This window comes from Neophocaena asiaeorientalis, unplaced genomic scaffold (assembly GCF_003031525.2).
Source record: "Neophocaena asiaeorientalis asiaeorientalis breed wild unplaced genomic scaffold, Neophocaena_asiaeorientalis_V1.1 scaffold479, whole genome shotgun sequence".
NCBI classification, from domain to species: Eukaryota; Metazoa; Chordata; class Mammalia; order Artiodactyla; family Phocoenidae; genus Neophocaena; species Neophocaena asiaeorientalis.
In genome coordinates this window covers 3,739,230-3,747,705 of record NW_020173774.1, presented here as the reverse complement: position 1 = coordinate 3,747,705, position 8,476 = coordinate 3,739,230, and positions in this window count along the sequence as shown.

Genomic DNA, 8,476 nt, shown 5'->3' with positions numbered 1-8,476 from the left:
GTGTTTGTCTGTTGCGGTGCAGGTGGCGAGGGACAGCCTTGTCCCTGTGGGTGCGGAAGGTGGGGTGAGGGTGTTAGAGCAAATTTTACGGAAGAGTAGGGTTGGGATCCGCAGCTGCTCAGAGTTGGGAAGATTGTCTCAGGTGCTCAGGGGATGTGTGAGAGGACACGTGTGGGAGCCTCGGAGCTGCCAAGTACCTTGATGTAGGGCTGAGCTAAACCAACAGTAAAATAGGCAGTCCTCTACCTGCTTAATATTTTGGAAGGGGTGCCGACGACGTCTTCCAGCCTTTTTTGGTTTCCCTCGCCTGCCTGAAATCTCATGTTTAGAGGTTTTTTGTCGTGGTCCGAACGGGGGTTGGAAAAGAATTTCCAGACACAAGGCAGAATGTAAAGAATATAGAATTTATTAGAGGGAAGGGTCGCCGCCAGAACAGCGGGTCGACCTCCTAGTAGTCGGGAGAGTCGAGCCAGAACATGTGCTATTGATCAGTTTTTATAACCAGAAAACAAAGGAATGGCCCGAGGTGAAAATTTCGTTTACTGATTGGTCGAAGCACATATACCTTCCTTCTATAGGGCGGGAGTGGGACAGGGCATACGCCTTTCCTTATTTGGGACAGGTCCCGTTTCCCATGTGGGCTCAGAAATTTCCTAACCATTGCAACATGGTGGGGAGGGCGATTAAGAGTCCGGTAAGGGGTGTAACGCTGACACTTTTTCAGGCAGGGTCGTCCTTTGTCCTTGAAGCACCATTGTCCTTGGAGCAACACATTTTTTTTTTTTTCCTGCTGGGTAATAGTGCTTCGGAAGAACTGGGTAAACGTCATCAGTCACTCATACCTCTGTCAATTGGCTCATCTGACACTTCACTCCAGGTGCACGGAAGGTATCTGGGCATGGGAGACAAACTGTCCACTTCACTTGGGTTGTGGCATGTGCTTCAGACTATGTGTGTGTATGGGGGGCGGTGGGTGGGATGGAAGTCCCGTCCTGTATCTGAAGATCTACCTTGGGACTAGAAAGACCTCATTTTTTTTTGGCGGTACGCGGGCCTCTTACTGTTGTGGCCTCTCCCGTTGCGGAGCACAGGCTCCGGACGCGCAGGCTCAGCGGCCACGGCTCATGGGCCCAGCCGCCCCGCGGCATGTGGGATCTTCCCGGATCGGGGCACGAACCCGCGGCCCGTGCATCGGCAGGCAGACTCTCAACCACTGCGCCACCAGGGAAGCCCAAGACCTCATTTTTTAAAAAATTTATTTATTTATTTTTGGCTGCATTGGGTTTTCGTCGCTGCGCACGGGCTTTCTCAAGTTGCATCGAGCGGGGGCCACTCTTCGCTGCGGTGCGCGGGCTTCTCATTGCTGTGGCTTCTCTTGTTGTGGAGCACGGGCTCTAGGCGCGTGGACTTCAGTAGTTGTGGCTCGCGGGCTCTAGAGCGCAGGCTCAGTAGTTGTGGCACACGGGCTTAGTTGCTCCGCGGCACGTGGGATCTTCCCGGACCAGGGCTCCAACCCGTGTCCCTTGCATTGGCAGGCGGATTCTTAACCACTGAGCCACCAGGGAAGCCCAGGACCTCATCTTTTGATGGTGGTCGGTGGAGATCAGGTATGCACTGGCCACATGGATAGTGAAGAGTGGTATGTGCAAGCCCAGCAGGACACATGGTCAGTCAGGGCCACCCTAAGTGGACAGCTCTTGCCACACTCACATCAGCCTGGAGGAAGAGTCCCAGGATTTTTAATGTGTGAGGATATTTTTTTGTACCCTCTGTTGCTCAACTGAGAGATTAAAAGTTAGCCAATTGCTCAGAAGTACCCAGGCATGACCCAAGGGTGTGGCTGCTGTCTGAAATGACTTCTTAGTTCCCGTTGACCTTTACAAGGAGTATGCTGCGCTGTGTCTTTCTGAAGTCGTCTTTACTTTTAGTTTTGTGTTGAGTTGTAAGAGTTTACAAGTCTATACCCGCTCACCATTTTGCAGAAGGATCAGGATTTCTTCATTCATTCATATGACATACATTTAATGCATATCATTATGAACCTGGGGATATTATGTGCCTGCGCATTGTTGAGGCTGAGGAAAGAATGGTGATGAAAACAAGGTCCCTTTCCGCAAGAAATGAACACTCAGCTAGAGACAGAAAGTGAACAGAGATTTTTAATATGCTGTGGTAAGTGCTTTGGGAAGGAAAATACAGGCTCACATGGGGACACAGGAGACAGACACTCTACCACAACTGGGGTCAAGGATAAGGAAGGTTTCCTGGAGGAGGTGACATCTAAGCTGAGACCTGAGGAATCAGTAGGAGGTAGCTGGGTGAAGAGGGGACACGGAGGGTGTTCCAGACAGAGGGAAGTATATGCTTAGATATGAGGGAATATGGCATTTTTTAAAGAATCCTGTAAAGTGAGTAAATTAGCCTTCCTATTTTAAGAAGAGGAAACCACTGTGACTGACATAGCTTAATGTTTTGCTCAGGGCAGAGTCAGCATTTGAATGTAGACTATTCCAGTGTATCCTGGTGCCTCAAAGAAAGCACCTAGAACAGAAGTTATGTCAGACATATGATTACTGTATCTTTTTCTTTTAAGAAATTCAGTGTTTATTTTGGTTTGTATTCCGTTATTCAATCTCAGTGTTGTGAAAAGTCCACCTAAGTAAGGTTCAGTGATTTCTGGTATTCATACCAGTATTGGGACAGATAATAGGAAGTAATTATAATAGTATCCTTTGCTTATTGAGCTCTTACTACGTATCAGTCATTCTGCTAAATACTTAATATGTTGTATCAGAGACTGGCTAGATGGTTAGCAATTCCATTTCCTCTTCCTGGGCACACATGACAACTACATTTCCTAGCTTGCTTTGCAATTAGGTGGAAAATGTGACGGAGTTTTAACCAATGTAAAGTTGAATTGATGGGTGCCACTTCCTGGCCTGGCCTCTAACTCTGTCATTGCTATTCTGTCAGCCAGTGGAGGGGGCCTAGTGGGGACTCCAAGGAGACTCCAAGGGGTTGGAAGGAGCTTGGGTCCCTGAATCACCTCTTGGAGGGGAGCTATGCAGGAAAGACACCCAATCTACATCAGCCTGTGACTTGAGTGTGGAGCACACTCTTCTTGTATGTAGCCACCGAGATTTTGGAATTTTTGTTATAGCAGCTAATGTTAACTACCCTGATTAATGTGCAAACATTGTCTCATTTAATCCTTATTACTACCCCCGCTAGATTGACATAATTATTAATGCTTTACAGACGGGGAAGTGAAGTCAGGGACAACATCACTTGTTTGCATCACTCAGCCACTCAGTGGCAGAGCTAAGATTACAGTCCAGGTCTGTTTGACTCCAGAGCTCATGCTTTTGCGACCGTATAAAAAACGCCCTTCCCAATCTGGGAAGAGTTCTTGGAAAAGACAAGTGTCTACTGAGTTGAGAGAGAGAAAGAGAGGAGGGTGTGGGTCGGGGAGGAGGAACAGCTCAGGGCTGAGTATGGTGGGAAGAGGGAAGGTGAGGAGCCCCAGAGAACATGTGGGCAGAGCCTTGCCCCCATGGCCACACTGGGAAAATTTTAGGACAAGTTTTGGGCTTTGGATGGTTCCGTTGTCCCATTTTCGCTCTACTTCATCTTGGTCTTCAGTTTGATGCTTCTGAATGGGCACCACTGTGGGGTAGGGTGGGCATCTGAGCGGCAGGAAGTCCAGCTCGAGTGTGGTAACAGACACGGCTTGCAGTTTCTGTCCCTGGACTAGTGATGAGGGAAGTTCCAGGCCTTGTGATCACTGTGTCAGAGCTAAACATAACAGGGAGAGAGACCTCAAGGGAACCAACCCCGAGAAGAAATCAGAGAAAAGGAAGCTGCCTGGGGATACTTGGTAGTCACTGGGTCAAGGAGAATGACAGATGTGAGGGGAAGAGGCCATCAAGGGCCAGCCCAGCCCCAGAAGGAGCCTTCTTGCTATTGGTTACAGAAACTAATTAACGTTCACAACCATTCACCGTCTGCCTGGCTCTCTCCTGGATGAGAATAAAAGAGCTCACCAGGGCCAGAACCCCCTTCTGAATGTCCCTCTCTCTTCTGTTCAGATGGTGGCTCAGACTTGAATGGAGAGTTGCTTGAATTTTAGTTGGGTGGGTAATAGGCCTCCCTAAAGGGTTTCGGGCAGGAGAGAGACATGGCAGATTTGCATTTTAAATAGAAGAGGAAACCCACAGTACAGAGGTAACTAGCTAAGGTGACTCAGCTAGTTAGTGGCAGAATCAAAACCCTGATCTGATTGAAGTTCAACTCTTTGCCTGACAGGCCCCAACAAATTGTTCCAAATTGTGGAACTATGAAGACCATGTGAATCACGTGTCATGTTTTGTGCCCCCTAGCAAAGAAAAAAGAGGAAGAAATGCTGGTCTCCCAGGTGAGGGACCTCCCCTGCTAATTCTCTTGAATCAGCAGAGCTGGGGCCAAGGGCCATCTCAAGCCTGCAGTCTACTCGGGATATCATTCTTGGCCAGTGGCCAAGATCCACAAAGCTGCTGGGAGCAACCTGTGGGCCTCAGAAACAGGAGACCCATTTCTCGCCCTAGCTTGGCCACTGCCAGGTGTGTGCCCTTGCACCAGTCCCTTTACCTCTATTAGCTAATGACAGGATTGGAAGAATTGTAACCTTCCTGGGCTGTTGCAAGGCCAGATACAGAAGTGTTCTGACAACTGATAAAGGCTTCCCAAATAAGAGGGGGTGTGGCTAGTAGAAATATTCAGCAGAAAGGCCTCATACTAACTAGAGGGGGCCAGTGCCCTTTCCCCTCGTCTGTATTCACTCATCCTTTCTCCAGGCTGTATGTTGTGCTGAACCCCACCCCACCCCAGGACAACTGGGGCCTTTGACCACACTTGGACTCCTCTTCGCCTCCAATCATCTTATCAGGAAGGGTGAGCACCTAGTCCATTGCCGTTGCTCTCGTGAACCTGGGTACGAGAGATTAAGAACGCTGACAAAAATATCCCATTCCCTTCAAGAAACAGCTGTGTTTTCCTTCTGTAGTCCAGATGACTTTGACTTCTCCAGTTTTTAGGGGTGTCACTTCCCTTTAATTGTCAACTTGACAGCAGTCTGAGCTCCTATCCTACGAAGGGAAGAAGTTCATCTGCTCTTGGGCTTCCATTCCCAGAGAACTTGTGGGGTCCTCCAGGGAAGTCTCCCATGCCCGGGGCTCTCCTGGCAATCTCACACATCACCTCCTAGGGTCTCAGGGTGCTGGACTGCAGCTGCTCACTTCAAGTGTGGACACAGGGCCTATCACATTTTGACTTGCTGTTGGGGGCTTGCAAATAGCAGAAGTACCAAAGAGATAGTCTTCAACCACTTTAAGAAGTAGCCACTCGGAGCTCCCACCAGTTTGGTCCCCTTCTGAAAATTTCCTTAAGCTCTTGGCAGTCATTGTGGCAGGAAGAAACCAGTTAGCCTCCCACCTTTGGAAATCTCCAGGCCTCTCTGAACAACTTTCTTGCCTCCGGAGAAGGGAGAGGCCTTCCTTTCCCTGCTCAAAGCCCCACTTCTTCTTCTTATTTCTCGCTTTAAGATGATTCACAGGAAGAGCATCAATATCCTTCGAGGGAAATTCCTAGCCCCACCCCAAGGTATAGTGTGGCTCCAATGGCCCACAAAGGGCTAGTTGCTGGCGTATTTCCTTAAGTCTGCCTTAGCCTCAGATAACAGCACAGGTGGGACAGCATCTGTATGGCCCAGACAGTGGCATGTCAAGCATAATCCAGGGCCCCACACAGCCATTCCTCCACGGAGGGGAAGAGACCAGGTTTGCCTGCTTCTCCCGTGCGTGTCTGGGCTCCTGGTCTTCTATGAGCAAAGCCACAACAAAGAACAGTGGTTTTCAGGTGTGGGATGGGACAGCCTATTTTTCTAACTTCTCCGGGCCACGGATCTGCTAAGGAGATACTCAGTTGACATTGCCAAACAAAACCTCTAGACCTCGGTCTGAGGGACCTGTCTTGGGTCCACTACTGACGTCTGGGCCTTTGCCCAAAACTATGGGCATATGCTTACTTTCTATTGACATGACTAAGAAGGTTCACCCAGGACAGGGGGAGGCTCCCACCTAAAGACAAATCCTAATTACTACTCTGTGATATAGAAATTGCTTGTAACCCCTGAAATACAGTTTTTCAGTTTCAAGAATTTAAAGGTATCCATTCCACTGTACCTCTGGTAGCAGTAGGATTGCGGGGTGGGAAGACCTAAAACTGGGGTTTAAGCCCCAGTTTGTCAGTTGTCATCTGTGACTTTGGGCAGGTCACAAATTCCCCAGGTCTCATACCTATAATATAAAGACGATACCTCTTCTTACAGCCTATTGGGGCTGTTGAGAGGATTAATGTAAGCAAACGTTTGTTAAGTACCCTTGACTAGGTCCTGTGGGATACAAAAATTAGTCATACGCTGGCCTGATCAGGAGCATGTACTTTCAAGGGATTGAAACCTGTAATAAATAACGTCTAAGGACCAGCTTAGATGTAAGGTGTCTTGTAAACTCTAAGGTGTAATACACATGTAGGGTATTAGTACTGCTGGTATTTTTCTTATGGATTGGGTCTCCTTTCTGGTCACTGCCAGGCCAAACATATCTTGACCAGGTCATAACCCAAAGCCTGTTCTCCCCGTCCCCTCATGGCTCCAAGAGATCTTGTTGCCCCTTGGAATCCTGGAATCCTTACGTGGCAGACAATTCATCTGTACCCCTGCTTCTCTTCCAGCACTTTCCCCAGGACATACTGGAAATAAGGCGTTTCCTCTTTCACAGAATTAATGACAAATACAAGATATGATCATTGGAGGTCAGCTGGGCATAGTGCGTAGAAAGTGTGCATATGTTCCCAGTGGATGGGTGCGTGGGAGGGGAGCATGGAAGAGGGAAGTTCTACAGTCCGAGGGTGCAGTTCAAATTCTTATCATTTATAGGAAAATGAAAGTCAGAGAGGAGGAGCTCAGTTAGATAGACAAGTTCACACCTCACCCCCAGATTCATTCTGTGGCCATCTGACCTTTTGGGACATAAGAGCAAGTGAGTTGTCCTTCTCACCTTGTTCCAAACTCTTTTTCACAAGCTAGCAGTTGGGTGACTGATGACAGGAAGTCCTGCTGGTCTTTCTGGTGGCCAGTAGCCCTTCCTTTCTGCCTGCACGAACCTGCCCTTCTCTCCCCCCTCAGTCCCTCCTCCCAGGACACCAAAGGAACCCAACTGGAAAATTCTCAGGACCCATGAGAGAAAAATGAGCATTTCTTCTGCAGCTTTTTAGAGTCCTTGAATATGGTGAGGTTCCTTTACACTTCTTAGAACTTCGGTTTGGTAAACACATTTTTTTTAACACATAAAAATTCTTTGATGAAGTAATAAGTGTTCAGAAATATATACCATTTATCAACACTTTGATGTATGGTAGGAAGCTCCAAAGAGGTGACTCATGTTTAATGTTACCAATTGTGGAAATTCTAAGCGTAATTTCAGAAAGCTGAAGTGAATAAATGCTCTGGGGTTCAGGAAAGTTTTGTAAGTGGTCACTACCTGTGTCCACATTTATAAATTAACAGAAGGCTTTTCACGTGAGTACTGGACACTTGCCCATCCATTGTTCTCAGGAGATGCTCCCTGTGCAACCATACAATGAGCTACTTCTTCTGGCTCCTGGAGTAGGAGCCTCTTTCCATTACATGTGTTCTTGAGCTCAGAACTCAATTCTTTCCCCCTCTCCATCTAACGTTCCTCCCCACACCAACTCTGGTCGTTACATACTAAAGCATAAGTCAGTAACTCAGCTCCTCTGAGGTCCCACTTTGATAACAAAGTCCATTATTGCCACATCTTCCTCACGGCCCTTCTCCCTCTTGGGTCAACAGCTTGAATCTGCTAATATTCATTGAGTACTTGCTCTGTGTCAGCCACTGTGATTAGCACCGGGGGACAAAAGTGAAAAAGACACTGTGTTTGCCTTGGAGGATGCTTAGTTTGAAAGCGAGGGGAAAAGGAAACCTAGCGTTTATTTTTGTGCCACCTAGTGCGCTGTCATTACTTCATCTGATCCTATCGGAAGTATTCTTTTCTCATTTTACAGAGGAGGAAACTGAGAGGTTATATGATTTTCCCAAGGTTACTCAGCAAATGGTCCAGTCCAGGCCTGTCTGACCCTACATCACCACTTTCCTCTTCACCCCTACTCCCACCAGCCACAGACAAAAAGAAGCAGATGGGACGTTCCAGCTGTAGGTCAGTTGGGAGGTTGCCAGGCAAAGAACTAGGTTGAGGCCTGTTGGCAGGTGTTTGGGTACAACCACGTCCCCCTGTGAGAGACCCAGAACCCAAGGCAGCCAGGGTGAGGTGTATGTGTCAAATCTCCCTGTCTCTTTAATTACAAGAATTTCTCAGGAACCTAAATGTGATTACATGTAGGACTCATTTTTTTTAAA